Genomic DNA, 23,722 nt, shown 5'->3' on the forward strand with positions numbered 1-23,722 from the left:
GCTGAATGTGTGTCTGATCAGAAGGATGGCAGCCAGGGGCCATCTCATTAAGAAGCTGCTCCCTAAGTGTGATGAGAAGAGGAAGAGGACAGCAAGGGTGGGAGCAGCATCTTTAACTGACATATATTTAAACATAGCAGATAATGTAAGTGTCGCACTAATATATATATATATATATATATATATATATATATATATATATATATATCATCTGAAGTAACATGCAGCAGTTATACAGAGAGTTTATTTTAATATAATATATTTATAAAGTACCGCTGCACTGCAGCTCTTAACCACTGAGCAGCAAACAAATGATATGTAGATGACTGCGCCTATAAGGGGGTCTAAAAACTAAGGACGCAAGGATACACAGAACATGAGTAATTGTAGCTTCCTAAATGTCAGGTTTTGAATTATTAGATTTTAAACAACCATATCATGTGTTTCATCGTAGACCTCTTTTGATGAGTTTCGACCTAAAGACACTGGTACGCACTATCCCACTTATTTATGAGAAGCAGTTGTACACAGTCTGGACAAATAGGAAGCATGTTGAATGCTGGAAACAGTAACTTTATGACCTTGGTTGCAGTTCATAAATGGTCATTTGCCCCATAAGGGTTTAAGATGCATTGTAATGGATAATTAGGAAGTGAAAAAATGGACACACAACATCAGTGCACACCCATAAATACTATTTAAATGCACCTATCTGCATAAATGAAATAATATTATGAAGTGGAAACATTTAGGAACAATAACAGCTCGTCCATGAAGGTCTAGACCACAGACACTCAAATAGTGGTGTTGCCAAGTGTCTTTTGGACTGGTGTAAAAGCACACCATCACTGGTCTCTGGTGCAGTGGAAATGTTTTCTCTGAAGTGATAGTCTGGGGCTGTTTTCAGGGTTTAGGTTAGGTCCCTTAGGCCAATGTTAATGCTATAAAATACAAAGGCATTTTAGATAATTGACTGCTTCCCACTTTGTGGAACTAGTTTTGGGAAAGTCGGTTCCTGTTTCAGCACAACTGTGCCCCTGTGCACAAAGCAAGGGCCATAAAGACATGATTTGACAGGTTTGGTATGGGAGAACCTGAGTAGTCTTATAGTTTTTGTTTCTGCAATATATCCATTTTTTTTTTGCAGAGATACTGCTGATCTTTCATTTTATGAACCACTGATTGGGGTTTTTAATTGGAGACTGCACTGTTTGCATCTTCCAGTTTATAATATTTTTCAAGTGTGTGCTAGTTGATCACCCTGCAGACACTGTGTCCCATAGCTGCCTTCGGTCTATATATTGCTTTTTTGAGATTTCCTGTGCAGGTGCTGCTGATGGACTTCTGCAATCTGTGTTGTAAGGTTTAACCCCTTGATGACAATTGACGTGCCAGGACCGGCACGTCTTTAAACGGGTGCAGAAAGCGATCTACTTTCGCTTTCTGCACCCAAACGGCGTTGCTGTAATGCCTTGACCTCGAGGCATTCAGCAACGCCACGATCGGCACTAGGGGCCATCTCTGGCCCCTCCCCGGGGCGTCAACATCCGCCATACATTGTATGGCGGCGGACGCCCGTTTTAAAAGCGTTTAGGAGGCGATCAACGATCACCTCCTAAACTTAAATGGTGTCGCTGGAATGCCTCGATCAGGAGGCATCCAGCGACACCGAACACTTACCTCTGGATGGACTGTGACTGCTCCGGGAAAAAAAACAATAAAGATGAAAAAGTTTGCTAGATGGTCTCCAGACCCTCTAGAGAACTCTGGCTCCACTTGCAGGTTGAATACAGGTACTGCATTCAACCATGCAAGTCAATGGAGCCCAGCTTTCTAATCAGAGTGTGATTAGTAAATATAAATAAAAAAATAAAATAAAATTAATAATAATTAGAAAAAAAATAGTAAAAAAAAACAGTAAAATGTACAAATAATTTCCCACTGATGTCACTATCAAGGGAACCTTCAAGTTAAAAAAAAAGTTAATTTTTTTTTAAAAAAAGGCAAAAAAATAAAATATATATATAAAAAATATATTTTTGTGAGCAAGTCCTAAAATTAGCACGTTAGCTTAAAACAATTCTCGCATGGAAAGAGTTAAAATACTGGCATAGTAAATGCCCATGGGGTGTCTACTTAAAAAAAAAATGTATGATTTGATGGGGTAAAATGAATTAGTCGGGTTCAACAATGTCCCAAATAACACGGGGGGAAGGATGGCCACACATCTAATTTCCAATTAGAAAAATGCACACGTACCAAATGTGGCCTTTTAGTTCCCCCAAAAAATGACAAACCCATGCATGTGGGGTATCACTGTACTCGGGAGATGTTGCTGAACAAATATCGTGTCGTGTGACAGCGGCATAAACCAGGAGCTGTAAATTCATACATAAAGTAGGTGTGTGGGGGAAAAATACACACAAAAAATACTACTGCAAACTTTGAAAAAATTCTGGTGGTAAAATGTGTGCATGCAAAGAGTTAAAATACCAGCATTTAAAATACCCTGGGGTGTCTAGTTTTCAAAAATATATGGTTTTGTTGGGCACACTGAAATGGCCCGGCTCAAAGATGTACCAAATAGGGCATGGGCAGTGGAGCCCCAAATGCCAAAGTGCAACATTGAAAAATGCGCATGCCCCAAATGTGGCTCTTTTGCCCCCAAACAGCCAGGCAAAATCATTCATGTGAGGTATCGCTGTACTCAGGAGATGTTGCTAAACACATATTGAGGTGTTTTATGATTGTGACATATACCAGAACCTGTTTATTCATACCTGAAGTAAAATGTGTGTGAAAAAAACAAATGTAAAAAAAATTACTACCATAAAGTTTGACAAAGGCTTGGAAAGGGTTAAAATACTAGCATTTGGAATACCCTGGGCTGTCTAGTTTTCAAAAATATATGACTTGATGGGGTAAATTGCGTGGGCCGGCTTCAAATATGCCCGAAATGGCACATGGGGGGAAGAATTACCAGATTTGGAAAAAATGGCTTTGAAATAGCAAAACGCTACCTGTACTTATTGCCCCATAATGTGTAGAAAAAAGCAAAAAAACATAAAAACATTGGGTATTTCTAAACTCAGGACAAATGGTAGAATCTATTTAGCAGGTTTTAACAGTCATTTTTTCTACATTTTTCACCATATTTTATACTTTTTTTAATAGTAAATAATATGATACAATCAAAACAATGTCATCTAAAGAAAGCCCTTCTTGTCCTGAAAAAAAACAATATCTAATGTGTGTGGGTTCAGTAAACGGGAAAAGAGAAAATTACAGCTAAACACGAGCAGCGCAGAAATGTTAAAACGGCCATTGTCACGAAGGGTACAAAAAGTTAAATCAGCCTTTGTCACGAAGGGGTTAAAGATAGTTTAAAGAGAGATGGTATACAATGATCAACATTTTACAGTGTTAATATATTATAAATTCTAATACATTGCTATTTTAATAATGTGGACATATTGCAGAATTACATTTGGTTTTATTGCATAGCAGTGGCCCCTTCCAAGACTTATGGTGGGAGCCCCTAGATTCTCCTACACACACACACGGGATAGGGGACTGCTGGGGCCTCCGTTATGTCAGTGTTGCAAAGGTAGCACAGTTAGCCCTATTAAATATATGATCTGGGTGTGTTTAACACACACGGTTTAGTAGCTCCCAGAGACACATCATCCATTTGGTTGTTTGTTCCTTTGGAAGTGGAGCAGCGCAGTGTCCTAAAACCCCAAGCATGCAATGGGAAGTTCCAGACTAGGGAACCATGTCTTTGTACCCTTAGAACTGTTTCAAAGTATAGGTGGTGATGATTGTGTACGTTTTAGAATTTTGCTTTAAGCAGCATTACCTGAGCAAGCATATATCACATTTGATCATTAAGTATTCAGTTTGAGAGACAGTGTTCCTTAGGTGGCTTTACAGATACACAGGTATTTGTTTTTCAGTACTGTTTTTATTAATGCACATTTTTAATTCCAGGTACTGCCTCTTCTTAAAGCTGCCAAAGAGAGGTCTGCGTTTGTGTCCAGCAATATACAATTGGTAAGTCAATATTTTCCTTTTCTTATCTTCTCTGGTTAAATTGGGCCTTCTTGATTTGCCAGTATAGCTTTTTAGCATTTTTATACATATTGCTGTGAGAGGGACAAGGCAGAGGTACTGTTTTGCCTTGATAGGTCAGCGTCGTTATCGATAGAGTCCGCAACAGTCTTTGCCAATGTGTGCAATCAGTTCACCTTTCAACCTCCCCCGGGTTAGCCCCCCCATATTAAGAATTTTTACAAAAGATCATTGCGTTTGTTAGATCTTTGTTAGATCAGGTTTGATCAACTGTTTTTTTCGTTAGATCTACTCTAAAATAGGCAATATTAACAATCTTTTTCAGGGGGGGGCTAACCCGTAGCCAGCCTCCCCTCAACAAAAATTTCAACAAAATGTTACTGATTATGATAGCTCTGCGTTAGATCAGGTTTGATCAGACAAAATTTTTGTTAGATCTAGTCTAATTACTGAGATATTGCATTTCTCAACTGAAATTTGGAAAAAAAATTATGGATTTTGGTAGATATTCGTTAGATCCGGTTAGATCAACAGTTTTTTTCGTTAGATCTATCACGCAGGAGGCGGTATTCACAATCCTATTTTGTGTGCCGCGGGTGGGTATACATATGGGCTGGCCCCCCTCAACTGATCTAACGAAAAACACAGTTGATCCAACCGGATCTAAAGATTATCTACCAAAATCAATAATAAAAAAAAAAATTCAGTTGAGGGGAGGCAACCCGTATGTATTCCCATCCCTTGCACACAAATTAGGATTGTGAATCCTGCGTGATAGATCTAACAAAAAAAAACTATTGATCTTACTGGATCTAACGAGTATCTACCAAAATCCATTAAAAAAGTTCCAAATTTCAGGAGGGGGGCCAACTCGTATGTATTCTCATCCCCCGCACACAAAATAGGATTGTGAATACCGCCTCCTGCGTGATATATCTAACAAAAAAAACTATTGATCTTACTGGATCTAACCAATATCTACCAAAATCCATTAAAAAAATTCAAAATTTCAGTTGAGGGGGGGGCCAACCTGTATGTATACTCATCCCCCGCACACAAAATAGGATTGTGAATACCGCCTCCTGCGTGATAGATCTAACGAAAAAAAACTGTTGATCTAACCGGATCTAACGAATATCTACCAAAATCCATACATTTTTTTCCAAATTTCAGTTGAGAGGGGGGCCAGCCCCCCCTCATTAAATATGCAATATCTCAGTAATTAGACTAGATCTAACAAAAATTTTGTCTGATCAAACCTGATCTAACGCAGAGCTATCATAATCGGTTACATTTTGTTGAAATTTTTGTTGAGGGGGGGCTGGCTACGGGTTATCCCCCCCCTGAAAAAGATTGTTAATATTGCCTATTTTAGAGTAGATCTAACGAAAAAAACAGTTGATCAAACCTGATCTAACAAAGATCTAACAAATGCAATGATCTTTTGTAAAAATTCTTAAAATGGGGGGGCTAACCCGGGGAAGGTCACCTTTCAAGCTTCTGAAGTTGATCATGTTTGTGGTATGCCACTCACCTAGAGAAGTTTAAAAATGGTCCATTCCAATAGAAAACATACTTGACATTCAACACTTTGTGTTGATGGCAAAAGACGACAAATAACTTCCATCATTTCCTTTGCAACAAAAATAAAAATACAAAAACTGTTTTTTGAAGAATTTCTAAGCAGCCCAAACATTCATTTGCAAATCTCACTGAAGATAGAACTTTGAATAAAGAGGAGATTATTGTGAACTCCTTTTGAACAAAGGCATTTTTATACATTTCTGCTTTGTCTTTGTTCAAATGTAATATTTCTCTTTCTCGTTTAGGAAAATAGGAATTTGTTTTAGTTTTTTTTTTTGTTTTTTTTTTAAAGTAGACAACCCACTAGGATAATTTTGACATATCTTGTACATCCATTTCCCCACCAACCTCATCCAAAATTAGCAGTAAAAAAAATTACTTAGTAATCCCACTTTGGGTTTCCTGCCCATGGTATGTCCAGCTGCAGAAACAAACACAAGCAACATCCCCTATGTACAATGATGCATAGGTTTGGTATGTTTTGGGGAAGCTGCGGGCCAAAATTGGAATAATATTTTCCTTTTACTTTTTTTTAAAGCTTTTTACATTATATATAGAATTTTTTGCACTGCTTTGTAGAATAGAGTGGTGCACTGTAACTAGAGATCCTATATGGATGACATCACCAGAAAAGGAATGCCAGAACAGAAGTTGGGGCATTTAAATACCATAATACGAAAGCTCATAATATCATGTCCATTGTCACAAAGGGGTTAAAGTAATACGTACGTGCATACATCTACTCTCTGTTTAATATTAAGTAATACAACCAGAATAGAAGTATGTTCGTGTTGACTTAATAGGTTTCACTGATTGTACATAGTAAGTAGTGCAAAATTGTTAGACTTGTAGGTCTGGTTGGGCAACAGCAGGTTAGTTTACATTGATTTACACATATAAATGTGTTTCGTGTGAGGACAACAATAACCTTGAGTGTAACAGAGTTTTATAAGGTTAGGTAACCTTAAGGAGACAACATTTCTCATGTGGGTAATCAGCACAACCCTGTTCCACCTAGGTAATTGAACTGTTTGTAAAATGAGTGTGATGTAATGACACTAAGGTGTGTTAAACTTGAGGTTTGGGTAATTTCCTCATATGCAAAAATAAGATTACTCTGACTTGGTTTAAGATTAGTGTATGAAGGTAAAACATTACATTTTTATGTAAACTGACAAAGCTGTGCATACCGATGATGGTGGAATCTCACCTGGTCTCACAAACATGTCCTTGGCCTCACAAACATGTCCTTGGCCTCACAAACATGTCCTTGGCATGTGGTAGACTTGTTGAAGCCCCCCCCCCCAATATTAAGCACCTTTCCCTAACAGTGAGTCTATTCTATTAGGCACCATCTTTGTACAAACATAATTCAGGTGACAAATCACAATTAACACTTTAACCAAGCAAAGGGTATTTGCTCACAAAATAAGCAAACAATACTATGACAGCCTTTCCCCGGCTCTCCACAAACGTATTCTGTATGCTTGTGATGCTTCCTGGTAAAATTGTGTGTGTTGTGTGTGTTGTGTATGGAAGTGTACGATATACACATTTAAAATGGGGACTGTAAAGTACACATTTCGTGTATTTGACATCCTTGGGTCCGTCTTAGATGTTAAAATGTGTATATATATACCAGCTAGGTATCTGTCCCTCTCTGTCTCAGTAAGTAGTGCCAATGCTCATATTTTGCCCCATAACCTACAATGAGCACAGGTACACTATAAGACTTTGATGGTCTTATGTACCGTATTGTCTCGGATATAGGCCGCACCCTAAAAGTTTGGTGCTTTTTTAAAGAAAAAGTTTTTTTAATAGACATGCTGCCACTCTGCCCCCCCCGAGATATGCTGCCACTCTGCCCCCCCGAGATATGCTGCCACTCTGCCCCCCCGAGATATGCTGCCACTGTCCTTCTCCCCCCCGAGATATGCTGCCACTGTCCTTCTCCCCCCCGAGATATGCTGCCACTGTCCTCCCCCCCCGAGATATAAACAATGAATCATGGGCAAAGTCAAGTTGTGTGTAGAGCTAACCAAAATATAAATCGTAAGTAGAGAGAAACAGGGTAAAATTTGTAGTGCAACGTAAGCTTTGTATGCTCAATGAGAAAACATAAGGAGCAGGATTTTTGCATGGATACCTTACTGACACAACATCACAACAAAAATAAATGATTCGGTAAGGCTATGTATTGAGGCTTCTGAACAGAAGCATAAATGCATAGTCTTGACTGCTATCAGCAAGGTATTTTGCATGTGTGAGATGTGTTTGGCCAAACACATCACCTGCAATATGATTAAGCAGTCGGTCCCAACGCCACTGATATTGCACCATTGTAAAGATGAACCATCATAAAGGAAGGTGTGTGTGTGTGTGTGTGTGTGTGTGTATGTATGTATGTGTATAAATATATACACACACACATTACTTTGCAAAAGTTTTGGGCAGGTGTGGGGAAAAAATTTAAAGTAAGAATGCTTTAAAAAATAAACATGCTAATAGTTTATTTTTGGTTAACAAAAGTGAGTGAACAAATGAGAAATTTAAATTACAGTAAATCAATAATTGGTGTAACCACTTTTTTGCCTTCAAAACAGCATCAATTCTGCTAGATACACAAAGTCATAGGTTAGGTGTATGAATAAACAATTCTGCAAATTATGTGTAGGTTAAAACACAATTAACTGAAACAGAAACAGCTGTGTTGGAGGCTGTGGCATAACTACAGGGGTCACAACTGTGGTGGGGCTCAGGCGACCACTGAGACCACTTGTTCCTGTCTCCTTGTGCCTCTTCAAAGTTGTATTGGAAGGGTCCTTCAACCAGGACCACCGCGGTGGTCTAAACAAATTTGAACCAGCACGGGGAGACAGGAATACAGTGGCTAAGTTGCATGTCCCCTAGGTGAAACTGAGGCTGACTGAAAGCTGAAGGAGAGGTAAAGGGATCCAGGAGGGAGTATGTTTGTATGTATGTGAGGATGAATGTCTAAGTGTTTGTATGTAGGAGAATAGATGCGTATGTCTGAGTGTTAGCATAGATGTATACGTTTACATGTGTGTGTGTGTGTGTGACCATGCATGCATACGTGTTGTTTGTGTGTGATCATGAATGTGTATACAGGATGTGTTAGAATTAATGTGTTATGAGTAAGTGCATGTGTAAATTTGTGTGACATAGTATGTGTGCCAGAGTGTATGTTGGAGCAGGGCAAGGGGCAAAGACAAGCTGATTGGGGGCAATAATGGCACAGCCAAGGTCTTTGAGGGCAATGATGGCACAGATAAGCTGTTTGGGACACTGATAATTTGAGGCAAAGATGGCACAACCAGGCACTGTTGGGGGCAAAGATGTTACCCAAGCTGTTTGAGGACATTGCATTGTGGGACATGTTTCTTGGTAAAGTTGGGGGCCCTGGGGGCATTTTTCACAACGGGGCTTTATGGTTTCTAGTAACGCCTCTGGTAGGAGGAATAAAACTGGCTAAAGGACCACCGAAAATCTTTAACAATAAGGGCGCAAACATGTGGAAAAACAAGTAAATAATAATAGTGTAGCATTATCAGTTCTCAATAAAGGAGTATGTTTTTCTCTATGTTGCTTTTATATTGAGGAATACTTATGAGGGAGTTGTGTTGGAGGGTATATTTGTTTTATATTTAATCACTTGAGGTGCTTCTGTTATTAATTTAGAGGAACAGCCAATCTCTGATGTTGCTGAAGTCTGTTTTTAACCCCTTTGTGACAATGGCTGATTTTATTTTTTGTACCCTTTGTGACAATGGCTGTTTTAACATTTCTGCAGTGCTCGTGTTGTAATTTTCTTCTTTCCTGCTTACTGAACCCACACAAGTTATATATTGTTTTGTTCAGGACAAGGAGGACTTTCTTTAGATGATTTTGATTGTATCATATCATTTACTATATATAAAAAAGTATAAAATATGGTGAAAAATTTAGAAAATTATGTGTTTAGCAACATCTCCCGAGTACAGCGATATATTGGATTGCCTGGCTGTTTGGGCGCAAAAGGGCCGCATTTTTCAATGTTGAATTTTGACATTTGGTGATCCGCTGCCAATGCCCTATTTGGTACATCTTTGAGCCTGGCCAATTCAGTGTTCCCTATAAAACAATATGTTTTTGAAAACTAGACACTCCAGGGTATTTTAAATGCTGGTATTTTAACTCTTTCCATGCACTAATTCTACCACCAGCCTTTGTCAAAGTTTTCAGTAGTATTTTTTTTCCCCACACATGTTGTACTTTAGGTATGAAATTTACAGCTCCTGGTATGTGTCACTGTCAACAACATCCCAATATGTGTTCAGCAACATCTCCTGAATACAGTGATACCCCACATGCATGGGTTTGTCGAGTTGTTTGGGGGCTAAAAGGCCACATTTGGGACGTGAGAATTTTTCAAATTGCAAATTAAACGTGGTCATCCTTCCCCCTATGTTAATTGGGACATTGTTGAACCGGCCAATTCAATTTACCCCAAATCATACATTTTGTAAGTAGACACCCCATGGACATTTAAAATGCCAGTATTTTAACTCTTTCCATGCGAGAATTGTTTTAAAATAAAGCGCTAATTTTAGGGCTTGCTCATAAATTTTTTTTAAGATAATTACATTTTTTGCCCTTATAACATTTTTTGAAATTGGAACGTTCCCCTGATGGTGACATCGGTGGGAAATAATTTTAATGTTACCATTTTTTTTTTTTTACCTTTTATTTTTTTTAAATTAGTATTTTATTTTACTTTGTGATTAGATTGTTGGGCTCCATTGACTTGCATGGTTGAATGCAGTACCTGTATTCAACCTGCAAGTGGAGGCAGAGTTCTCAGGAGGGTCTAAAGAGACCCTTTCGGAAACTTTGCCAACTCTTATTTTTTTAAAGGACGTGCCGCAATCTTGTGGGTGGCAAAATCACTCACAGTGGCGATGGTGACCGCTCTCCAGAGCGGTCACAGCGCGTCTTGGGGTTTGGGCGTTCGGTGTCGCTGAATGCCTCGCTATCAAGGCATTTCAGTGACACCATAGAAGTTTAAGAGGTGATCAGAGGCCAGACAGGTGCTTTCTGCACCACTTTAAAGCCATGACGGCCCTAGCAAGTCAATTGTCACTAACTGTATGTTACAGTAAGTGCATGATGTGCCCGGGCCAGCAGTTGTCATCAAGGGGTTAATGTCAAAAGTAATAAACCATACAATGAGCACTCAGACAGCGGTTTGCAGGTGTTCTCTTTTGAAGCAGCACATAGAAACTGGCAATTTTGAGGAAAATAGACACATGAAAGACACGTCATGCTTCCCTATGCAATCAGAATTTCCAGCAGAAACCATCAGTTTGGCGTTGACAGAAAACATTGGGACCCTGGTACAAATCTACTGTCCAGAGAAGTCTGGTCAGAAGTGATCTTCATGGAAGAGTTATGGCCAAAAAGCCATACCTCCGACTTGGGAACAAGGCCAAGAGACTCAACCACTCACGGAAACCGAACTGGGACACAGAAAAACGGCAGCAGGTGCTCTGGATTTATGAAATCCACAGAACTGTGGTTAATTCTCCAAGATGTTTCGAACAACCTACCTGCCAAGCTCCTTAAACTGTGTGTACCTGGAAGAATTGATGCTGTTTTGAAGACAAAGGGTGATCACACAAAATATTGATCTGATTAAGTTTTTTCTTCTGTTCATTAAGTTTGCATTTTGTTAAATGATAAATACAATCATTTATAATTTGAAAGCATTCTTACTTTACATTTTTTTTCCACCCGCCTAAAACTTTTGCACACGCTGTGTGTATGTATGTGTGTGTGTGTGTGTGTGTGTGTGTGTGTGTGTGTGTGTGTGTATATATATATATATATATATATATATATATATATATATATAGTGTGTGTGTGTGTATATATACCGTATTTGCTCGATTATAAGACGAGGTTTTTTCCAGATCAAATGCTCTGAAAAATATCCCTCGTCTTATAATCGAGGTCGTCTTCTAATCAGACCTCATTCTGCTTCGGCCGTGCTGCTTACCGGTCTTTGATCGCGAGCAGCGTCTCTGCTATTAGCAGCAGGAAACAGGAAGCTAGCACAGTCCTCACATAACTCTACCTCCCCCCTCCTTCCTCTGGGGGCGGGGCCAGAGAAGTTGCTCGCACAGCCGGGCCCCTGCAGAAGTCTTCGAGTGGGAGATCTGCAGTTCAGGTAAGGGGGTGGGGGGTTTGAGTGTGTGTGTATGTGTGATTAATGGAATGAATGAGTATTTAAATGTTTGTGAATGAGTGTGTGTGTGATAGCATGGATGTGTAAGGGGGGTGGGGGTGGTAGCATGGCATAGGGAGGCTGTAATCACACTTCTAACATACCCAGGTTCCAGCATGTACTGGCTGCCTTGGCTTGATAGGAGTGTGATTGCTGTTAGCAGTATATATATATATATCTCCAGAAATGCATTTTAACCCCCTATATGCCACTCAGCCCCATGATATGCCTTTTAACCCCTTATATGCCAGAGTGGCATATAGGGGTATAAGGCATATCATGGGTCAGAGGGGCATATAGGGGGTTAAAAGGCACATCATGGGGCAGAGTGGCAAATAGGGGGGTATAAGGCATTTCTGGGGGAAGAGTGGCAAGCCTGGGGGCAGATGTGCATAACTGAGGGGGGCAGGTTGGCAAATAAAAGGAAATAAAAAATATATTTTTCTCAATCATAGCTTTTATTAAATATGAAAATTAGTTTACATGAATTAATATTTACTAGTAAAACTTTTTTTCCTATAGGGTAGTCTTATATTCAGGCTTTTTGTTTTTTTCCTAAATTAATATTTTGATTTTGGGGGGTCGTCTTATAATCAGGGTCGTCTTATAATCGAGCAAATACGGTATATATATATATATATATATATATATATATATATATATATATATATATATATTATACATACACTCAATGGCAAGATTGAGCATACCAAAAAGACACAAGGTAGTTATTTCATCTGCACGGTGTCTCCTAGATACAAATTGTAAGCCAAAAAGGGATTTACAGATGTTTTCATTTGTAGAAGCACAAGTATATGTGTGTGTGTGTGTGTATATAATATATCATCTGAAATAGTATCGTATAGGGATGAGGTTTTAATGCCTATAGAATAGTCTATAGAAAGAAAGAAAAAAAAAAAAACAATGTCTCTCTAATTGGGTGTGCAATGATTGCCATCAGTCCCACGTCTCTGAGTCACATTGCAGCTTCATAAAGATCCCCTCCTTTCTGACCACATCCACCTGTCTCTAGTGTACGGTGAAGCTATTTCTCAGGCAGCTAAATATAGTCTGGGGATAAGGGCGTGCGTGGGCACAAGAGAGAGATGCGGGGGTGGAAACCTAGCTATATTTAGTTACTTCCCCTGCACTCATAAAAAAAATACCAAGACAGGAAATGCTACAGAGATATCATCACTACAAAGAAAAGAATGGGCTTTATCAGCATATAGATGCTAAACTTTAGCATATTATTTAATAAAATGGTGTAGTCTTGTTATGAAGCGCGTTCTTAGCTTAAAATCGGTTTACACTCGCTAGACTGAGCTGTTAAGTATGTGTACGGTGATTTATCCGCATAATTTATAAAGGAGACAGGGCAGTGTGCATAAAAACTCTGTCCTGTCATGCAGTAACTAAACATTACTATCCATGTCTGTGCAACATCTCAGAACTTACCTGTTGCCTGGAAGCCATATAGATACAATAGGCCATGCTAATAAGAAGGATTTCCAGGATCATCATGCAAAATGTGCAGCAGTCACCATGGAAACTATAGCACTTTCCCTCAAAATGTATTTTTATCATCATAAAATCATCACCATTATAGAGTGGAACGTTATCAATGTAGATATACTTTGCTTTCTTATATAATGCCTTATTTTCATGATTCCTTATGTGCTCTGTGTTTTTTATATATATATATATATATATATATATATATATATATATATATATATATATATATATAGTTGTAAGATCACTAATGGTTTTTAAAATGTCAGCATTATTGTACGTCCAGTTTGTTATAGCGTATGAACTCCAATAACTAATCAAATTACAATTGATTACAATGTTTGTTTTAAAACTTTTTAGCTGTCCGATATCATTGCTGGGTATTATAGGTGCGTATGTTGCTCTATATTCGACATGAAAGAGAAAATAAAAAGGGGAGCTAGTCTCAGCCCGTGAACCCATCTGATTCAGGTCTGTGGAAACTAGATTCAGTATTCCCGCCCAGGATGTCATGGGCAACGTAGGCTGAGAATACTTACAAGGTTGTGAAAAATACATTGAGGGAAATTACTATCATGAATTACGAAAGAAAATCTATGATGAAATGATTATGTAATGGAAATTGTAATAGTATCCGTTGCATGTATATATTGATATCTCTCGTAGTTTTGAATTTAATACTATGAAATGTATTCAGGCACATATAGAAAGAAAACAGTCAAGAATACATTGTTACTAAATCAAGTGACAATAAAAAATTGTAGGAAATGTGAAGAAAAAGTCTAGCACTCATAGCTGGATATTTATTTTTTGGTGTCTCCCTGGAGTGCATTTTGCATGGACTCTAGTGCATTTAATTTGTGCAAATTGTAATTTGATTAGTTATTGGAGTTCATTAGTATTTACATTTAAATCACTAAAGCAATAGCCAAATGGATGTATGCTTACAAAACTTTGTGCTCTGAGTACGTGTCATTGGCTGCTGCAACTCTCATTGAGTTCAATGGAAGCTCAGCTTCCATTTAGTAAAATGGAAATTCTACTGAGCATGGGTGGGGGCATGGCCAGATTAACCGAAAACCGAAAATTCAGCATTTACTTGCCCGAAACCGAAAAAAACACAGTTTGCAATCATCCTGGGCACGATAGGAGTGTGATTGCTGTTGGCAATCATATATATTGAATATAGCAATTACACTCCTATCATGCACAAGCAGCCAATACATGCTGAATCCTGACTAGCTGCCCCCCTTGTGTATTGATGCTGCCAGCAGTATGGGGTTGGCACATCACTTACAGCCTCCCTATATCATGCTCCCCCCCACTTACAAATCCATGCTATCACATATACATTCATTCACAGATACTCATTCATTCACAGATACTCATTAATTCCCTCAATCACTCATACTTGTTAATAGTCAAGTCAGGACTTTGAATAGACTACTCCACTTTTGAGCCATTCAGAGGAGGACTTGTGTGCTTTGGTTCATTATCCTGCTAAATAACCCAACTGTGCTTGAGCTTTAGGTTGCAAACTGATGGCCAGACTTCTTCTTAAAGGATTTTGTGGCAGAATTCATGGTTCATCATCCCCCAGAAAATTATCCCCAAAGTCTTGGGGGCATTCATGATAATTATTTGTAGATAATGGCTCTCACAGTGGTTGGCTGGATTCCTAGAGTCAACAGAATATCTCAACAAAAATAGCTTTCTTGGTAAGACCGGACTAGATGATCCCCTCGGGGACACGGGTGGACATATACGAGAGAGGACAAAAATAGTGTAATACTGTTTCTTTAAAAAGTATAACTGTATACAATTAATTATGAATAAACTCACAAACAAACATGCACTGAGGACCAGCACCGTAAGATAAAGTGCTCTTCTGGAAGTCGTGCAGAATCAGTGCTCAAGCATTCCCCTCTGTTCTTAGAGTCATGGAAATGGCTTTGTAGCCGTTTCCTGACTGATAGATGTCAGTGACTTTGTTTCTCATATATTCTTGAATTCCTTTAGATCTTGACATCCTGTGCTGCTTTTTGAGACCCTTTAGCCTACATCACTTTGCAAGACAGGTTCTATTTAATTAATGTTTAGATTCAACAATGCTGGCAGTAATCATCCCTGGGTGTGTCAAGTGAAATTATCAATTCAATTTGTTTAATTGGTTGATTTAGTAACTAAAGGGTAAATAACTTTTTCACGTAGGGCCAGGTAGGATTGGATTGCCCCCCCTCTATATATGAAAACATCATTTAAAAATTGTGTTGTATTTGTGTGTGGGAGTATGTGTATATGGATATATGTGTATTATGTATGTTTGTGTGTAGAAGGGATGTCCAACAAGCTCACATAGGTCTGATCATCAGGCATCTGCATACTTTTGATCATACAGTATAGCCAGTATTGTATCATTGAACACCTAAGGTATGACTCTTTTTCTTCAAGTATTATTAAAAAAAAGGCATCTACTAAAATCTTGCTTAAAAATTCACTTTTATACCTTACTACAGGGTGGTCTCAGCAGGATAGGTACCGTATTTGCTCGATTATAAGACGAGGTTTTTTTCAGAGCAAATGCTCTGAAAAATACCCCTCGTCTTCTAATCGGGGTCGTCTTCTAATCAGACCTCAAATAGAGGTCTGATTAGGAGACTGAGATCCAGATCCCCCGCACCGCTGCAGGGGACCTGGATCCTCCTGTCTCACCCGACCCCCCCCCCATCATACACACACTTACCGGTGCTTCCTTGCTTCCTCTGTGTTGCCGGGGCAGCGGGTTGACGTCTACACAATCCGCGTAGACAACGTCCGCTGCAGCCGGAAGGAGGTGTGGCTAGCAGCGGGGGTTGTCTGCGTCCGTCGCATAGACCTTCCCCGACTGTCAGAGATCAGAGAGCTGATCTCTGACAGCCGGGGAAAGTATACGCGACGGACGCATACAAACCCCCGCTGCTAGCCACACCTCCTTCCGGCTGCAGCAGAAGGCGACGTCAACCCGCTGCCCCGGCTGGAAGCACCGGTAAGAGAGGGGGGAGAGCGGGGGAAGGGGGATGAGAGAGTGTGTGTGTGTGTGTGTGTTAGTTAGTTAAATGGGGGTATAGGGTGTGTGTGTGTTAAATGGGGGCATAGGGCATTTCTGGAGTGGCGTTAAGGGGGCATTTAATAGAGCACTCTGCCTCCTGAAATGCCTTATACCTCCCTATATGCCACTCTGCCCCATAATATGACTTTTAACCCCCTAAATGGCAGAGTGGCATATAGGGGTATAAGGCATTTCTGGAGGCAGAGTGCTCTATACAATGCCTTTTAACTCCCTTAATGCCACTCTGCCTCCTGGAATGCCTTATACCTCCCTATATGCCACTCTGCCCCATAATATGCATTTTAACCCCCTAAATGCCAGAATGGGATATAGGGGTATAAGGCATTTCTGGAGGCAGAGTGGCACATAGGGGGTCAAAAGGCATACCATGGGGCACCGTGGCATATAGAGGGTTAAAAGGCATATCATGGGCCACAGTGCCATATTGGAGTGGCAAGCCTGGGGGCAGATGTGCGTAACAGGGGGGCAGGTTGGAAAATACAAGAAATAAAAACAAAAAAAATCTTTTTCTCAATCATAGCTTTTATTAAAAAAAATAGTTTACATGAATTAACATTTACTGGTAAAACTTTTTTCCTTTGGGGTCGTCTTATATTCAGGCTTTTTCTTTTTTTCTTAAGTTAATATTCAGATTTTGGGGGGTCGTCTTATAATCAGGGTCGTCTTATAATCGAGCAAATACGGTATTTTGGATATACAGCCTGTAACAGTCTGAAACATAGTGTGTACTTAACAAGTAATATTAATAATCGGTAGAAACAAGGCCAGTCGTTTTTGGTCAGGAGTATTTTCTCTTCATATTGTATCCAGTTAATATATTCTTATTTTAATCATTAATTTATTATTTTCATATACTGGAGCCAATTCAATAATTGGAGACCAATTCTGAATTGAATATCAGTTGTAACACATTTCTAATGTTTTTTCAACTCAAAAGTTTATTGTAAGTTACTATAGTCTATGAAATCAAAACTTCAATAAAAAATATTGGGCAAAAAAACTCAAGCAATAATGGGTATATAAATAAAAGATGACTGTAAGGTTGCTACCGTTTCATTCGATTATGGATGGAAACATCCATAATTATAAAATGTAAAGAAATGGCTTGATTTGTTATTTGCATTCTAGCAGAAAGAGTTTATGGTAGGGTTGGGGCAAAGAAAGGACACAAAGGGTGTGTATTGTCCCTCATTCAAGAGTTCTCTAGTTTGCTGTCACCTCCCTTTGTCACTGCTGTGCTGGGCCTGTTCTGTGACTGTCACCCCATGTCCCCCATTCATCTGGTGACAACGATTTGCGCACAGACATGCAGGCTCCCTAGGCCTGCAGCAGCTGCACAGGCATTCTCTGACAAACTGAAGCACTTAACCAAATAATAATTGTGTTCCTAAATTATTATTATAACCAAAGCATGCAAATTGTCATCAGCTAAGAGGGAAGTATGTATTTTTTAATTATCTTAAATATCGATACAATTACTTGAAATTAAACATTTCTCATTTGGCACTCCTCAATTAGAAAGTTGGCTGTAGATGTCAGTCACCCAGAGGATTCTTTGAATGTACCGTATTAGTACTATTTTCTTTTTTTCTTATTTATGGGCATGCCACACTAGTTAGCAGGCATCATCAGAAGATGTGTTGTAATGCAGGTGTTTGTGACCTGTATCCAGGCTGTACCTATGAAGGAAGGTGTTGCTTTGTTATGAAGGCCATGTTGTAGTGGCCCTGGGGAACATTGCTTGGAGAAGTATCATTTTCAAATCTCACTAGAGGAAGAACCACTGGGAATACAAGGGAATACAGGAGGAAGACAGAACTAGTCAACTGAACAGCAAAGAGACAGTTGTTTGGCTTTATTTCGGGACTCATAAATAGGAGGTAGGTCACTTTGGTTAACAGCAAAAGCATGAAGAGGAGATTCGGTAAGATGATATTGAAAAACTAGGTATAGAAAAAAAGGCCTGCAAGGTTTGTAAACTCAATTACACATTTTTTCACGGTGTGTTACAGATATTTAGAATTGAACAGACAGTCTACAAGGCCAGTGCAGGTCTCCACATGTAATGTTAATTTTGTGAGGTCAGCAGAGTTTTATTTCATGGGTGAGTACAAGCCAGTATAGACACACATCTGATGTGTGAGGTCTGTAGATGTGAATGTGGAATGTGTTAACTTTATGAACCAGGTATACTCATGCTTCATCGCTTAGTTTATTACAGTTTAAACCCTGAACAATAGTTAAAGGGGAAATGAGGCTGAAAACATGAATCAGGACTATTTTTAAACTGTTCTAGGTTTCTTTTTCTATATATAGCTTTGTCTGTATTTCCTTCCGCATAACATCCTTAAAGTGTATCAACACACCTGCCCTACATTACCCAAAAATGTGTTTTCAGCATTAAAAAAAGCCCAGGGAGATTTATGTTCGCAACCGCCCAGCCACCACATTTGTATCTAGTGCAGACACTTGAGAATATATTTTTGGCACATTAAGTTTTCCAGTGCCAGTTACACAAATTTTCGAATGAAATGAATTGTGAAATGGTAGATTGTAAATGAGTGCTGTGTAATATTGCCACGTTGCCAATGGTTTTTGGTTTGGAGCAATACACTGAAATTGTGTTTATATTTTAAACTGATGAATTCACAAACTTACACAGCAGTTATACCATAGCAAATCATATTCGGTATTAATGCACTGCAGTACATCAGACCCATTCAATTATTCCCGCAAAACCTACATTGTGAGTATTCATTGTTATCAGTTTGTAGTGACATATTCTGGTGCGCAGCGGGTTAAGTGAGCTCCTGTTACCATAACAACAGGATGCAATATCCGTTCTGTGACATGATTGCTATGGTAACAGGACAATGATTCTCTAATTTAGCATCTCTATCACCTCTCTGGGAAAGCTGCATCTCATTAAAGGGACAGCAACTGTTCAAACCTAAGTGTGTCCTCATTCAACCTCTGAATAGACAATTGGTTGAAATGATTCCAATCTATAGAAATTGTATTTATTTTATATATAAATATGTAGAGCGATGTGTATGTCTTGTTATAAAGAAATAAATAGATTACAGTAAGTCAGTGAAAAGGGTGATGTGCAAAATATTTAATTATATTGCACTGTACAACATTTTGTTATGACTTTTCATTTTATAAAAAGATACAGTACCTGTATACATTGTGGCATGGTTATTACATATGATATCTCAATTGAACACACATGTCAGCCTAATCCAAAGCCTGCAAAGACAGTCTCGTTTTTTATTCTTTCTCCCTGACCTGAAGCTGTAAGTGGCAGGATAATATGTTTTAATCTCCCTCCCCAATTATCCCAGGTTTTGAGCTGGTCCAACTCCAGTGTTACTGGCTGAGCTACCTAGCCCTATGTGAGAAAGTAATTGTCCATTTAGTTACTAAATCAAACAATTAACCAAATTGAATTCATAATTAGGTTCAATTTCACTAGACACACCTAGGCATGATCACTGCCAGCTCTGTTGAATCTAAACATTAATTAAATAGAACCTGTCTTGCAAAGCGAAGTAGGCTAAAAGGTGTCAAAAAGCAGCACCTGATGTCACGATCTAATCTAATTTACAAAGAGTTAGGGAAAATTAATTGCCATCTATCAGTTTAGAAAGGGTTACAAAGCCATTTCTAAGGCTAGCCAACCACAGTGAGGGCCATTACCTACAAATGGGGAAATTTTTGAACAGTGTTAGCCCTTCTCATTAGTGGTCGGGATACCGAAATTCCTTCAAGAGCACATTGAGCAATCATCCAGGAGCTCATAAAAGAACCCAGACTAACACGTAAAAAAACCCTTCAGCCCTGACTTGCCTCAGTTTAGAAAATTGTACAAAATTCCAAAATAAGAAAGAGACTGCTCAAAAATGGCATCTATAGAATATTTGCTTGGTGAAAAACACACCTAGGCTTGTCTGTTTGCCTAAACACATCTTGAAGGCCCCACAAGGCTTTTGGGATAATATTCTGTGTACCGATGAGTAAAAAAATTTAACTTTTTGGAAGACATGGGTTCTATTACATCTGGCGTAAAGCTAACACGGCATTCCATAATAAGAACATATTATTAACAGTCAAACACGATGGTTGTAGTGTGATGGTCTGGGGCTGCTTTGCTGCTTCAGGACCTGAGTGACTTTCCATAACTGATGGAACCATGAATTCTGCTCCCTGCCAGGAAATCCTCAAGAGACTGTCCGGCCATCAGTTCATGACCTAAAGCTCACAGTTGAGTTATGCAGCAGGACAGTGATCTGAAACCCATAAGTCCACCTCTGAATGGCTCAAAAGAAATAAAATGAAGGTTTTGGAGTGGCCTTGTCAAATTCCTGACTTTAATCCAACTGAGATGCCATGGCATGACCATAAAAGACCCTCCAATGTGCCTTAATTAAAACAATTCTGCCAAAGAGACGCAATATAAAAGAGTTATTGGAAACAGATGATTGCAGTTGCTGCTGCCAAGGGTGGCAAAACCAGTTATTAGGTTTAGGGGTCAATTACTTTTTCACATAGGTGATAAACTCTTTACCTTTAATAAATAGTTTACTCACATTGTCTTTGTCTTAACTTAAAATTAGTTGGATGATTGGAAACTTTTAAATGTGACTTATAAGCAAAATAGAAGAAATTGGGAAGGGGCAAATACTTTTTCACAGGACTGTGTGCTGGCACTGATCAGCCATATCATTATGACCACCTGCCTAATATTGTGTAGGGCAGCCTTTTGTAGCCAAAACAGCCCTGACCTGTGGAGATATGGACTCCACTAGACCTCTGAAGGTGTCCTGTGGTATCTGGCACTAAGGCATTAACAGCAGACCCTTTAAGTTCTTTCCAGCACATCCCACAGATGCTCGATCAAATTACGATCTGGGGAATTTGGAGGCCAAGTCAACACCTTGAACTCGTTGTGTTCCTCAAACCATACCTGAACCATTTTTGCTTTGTGGCAGGCCGCATTGTCCTGCCGAAAGAGGCTAATGCCGTCGGGGAATGCCGTGTCCATGAAAGGGTGTACATGGTCTGCAACGGATAGGTAGGTGGTACGTGTAAAAGTAACATCCACATGAAGGGCAGGACCCAAGGCTCCTAAGCAGAACTGACTTAAACAACATAGTAGTGCACCATGGGGTGGGGTCTGATATTAAAGTAAAACAGTGGCGGTCACTCCCAGATCCTGGCTGTCTGCCTGAGATAATCCCCTCAGCAAGTGATGCGATGATATACTGCTGGGGGTAGCCACAGAAGTCTTTACAAAGCCAGGGCCCATAGTCAATAGGGAGGAGGCTGGCTCTCTGGCTTCTCCAGTGGCCCCAGTGATCGAGGGTTCCGTCACAGCAACAAACCGCGATGCACTGTGTATTCTGACACCTTTCTATCAGAACCAGCATTAACTGTTTCAGCAATTTGAGCTACAGTAGCTCATCTATTGGATTTGACCAAAGGAGCTTTGTGGGAAATTGGCCTTGGTAAATGTCAAAGAACTATTTGGTGCCATGTACATATAATTATAGTAGAACTAACATTGTTGTCCTTATTAATGCTGTCTAATACACACAGAGATTGATTCATCTTAATGGGACACTACAATAACTTTTGGTATTCTCATGCGAGCCATTACTGCAGCAAGCAGGCAATGAGTATACTGCATATGCTTATCTCCTGGTAAGCAGGAGATGTGTTGGGCTGTTTACAAACCAGATACAGCTATTCATTTCGACAAAGTTGGATCGGAACCTACATTGGCTGTCCATTTTTTGCTTATATCTGTGACACAAGTGACGGGTGGATAACCATGTCTCTTTTTGTTTGCTCAGCTTTGTTTGCATATTTACATTAATATTGTGATCATTTTGAAATAGTTTATATATTAGTCAGCTTGCATAATAAAATTCAAATCTGCAGATATATTGCATAGAAACACTGTTTTTCACAGCCTAGACTTTGATAATTACTTTTTAACAGGTCTTCATTGAGAGCTTCGTTTCCTCAAACACATACAATAAATGGTAACAAGGAGTAATTAACTAATTATTTCTAATTTGATTTTTCACTTGACTACAGATATTAAAGACCTTTTTATTTACTTGCTTGGCAGATGTAGCAAACGTTAACATGACAGTGGTCAACAACTGGTGGTAGGGCATGTTCCAAAAATCTGTTTAGGTAAAGTGGTTAAAAGGAAATTTTTAAAGCCATATTTTGTCGTCATCAGCCTGTTGAAGATACCCAGTTTATATGTTGGGGAACTACAAGTGTGTGCTTAATGTGTGTATGTGTGTATGTGTGTGTAGCAGTTTATGGCATGAAATAAGCTCTAGTTAAGGGAAATTCTCTCAAGGGACACTGGTAAGGCCCTTAATTAAATAAATCAGCTGCCACTTTTGTGATAATATAATATATCCCCTCTGGGATTCTGTGCTAACATAGAATCATACAACTGCGCAAAATATTTCCAGAGTATTCCCTTTTTTTATACGTTTTTATTGGGCCATCAAAAAAAAAAAAGATGTAGAATTACATAAGCCTTTAGTACCTCAATGGTCTTTGGTTAAAAGTGCTTAAACTCTTCATTTAAGGGAGATGTCCCATAATGTTATGCGACTCTACCTCTTTTTCTATGTTTGCCCAATTAAACATCACCTTCTACAAAAGACGCACATCTTCTCTCGGACTGATACAGCTATAAACTATTGCAGTGGAAAAAAAACTAAGATGCTCTTGCTGTTTTGTTAGTAATCAGTCTTAGTTGTTGCTTATCCTTAGGATCCCTAGAAAACACGTAGTTGTTGCTCTGAAAAGACTGGGAAGTTTTATTCTTGGAATAAAAAAAGATTCTTTTGGTAGGGTCAAATTTCAGTGGTTTAGGCCCAGCATGTTTGTGCACTGAAAATCCACTCAACCAGTATAACACAGGTAAAAATACTTTCTAAAATTGGCACGATATTTTAGTATTTCAAAACCCCCTTGTCAATTTCTAAACCGTTGCATGTTCTGTGTCCTTTATTTGTTTTAACCTGTACCGGTGGAAAGGAAATTTTGTTTTTCATCTTCAGGAAAAAAAAAAATCACTTCCAAAATGAGCATGTGTTTCTATTTTGCGTTGAGAGTTTTTGTAT

The 23,722-nt window shown here is 39.0% G+C and overlaps 1 protein-coding gene across 1 annotated transcript in view; it reads left to right on the plus strand.

The window, feature by feature from the left end:
- Positions 1 to 23,722, plus strand: part of HIVEP3 (HIVEP zinc finger 3) — a 60,317-nt gene that overhangs the window by 11,778 nt on the left and 24,817 nt on the right. The window contains exon 2 of the mRNA XM_053454440.1: positions 3,991 to 4,053. The gene's annotated coding sequence lies outside the window, so the exon portion shown is untranslated. The remainder of the gene's footprint in view (positions 1 to 3,990; positions 4,054 to 23,722) is intronic.

This window comes from Spea bombifrons, chromosome 2, assembly GCF_027358695.1.
Source record: "Spea bombifrons isolate aSpeBom1 chromosome 2, aSpeBom1.2.pri, whole genome shotgun sequence".
Taxonomy (NCBI): domain Eukaryota; kingdom Metazoa; phylum Chordata; class Amphibia; order Anura; family Pelobatidae; genus Spea; species Spea bombifrons.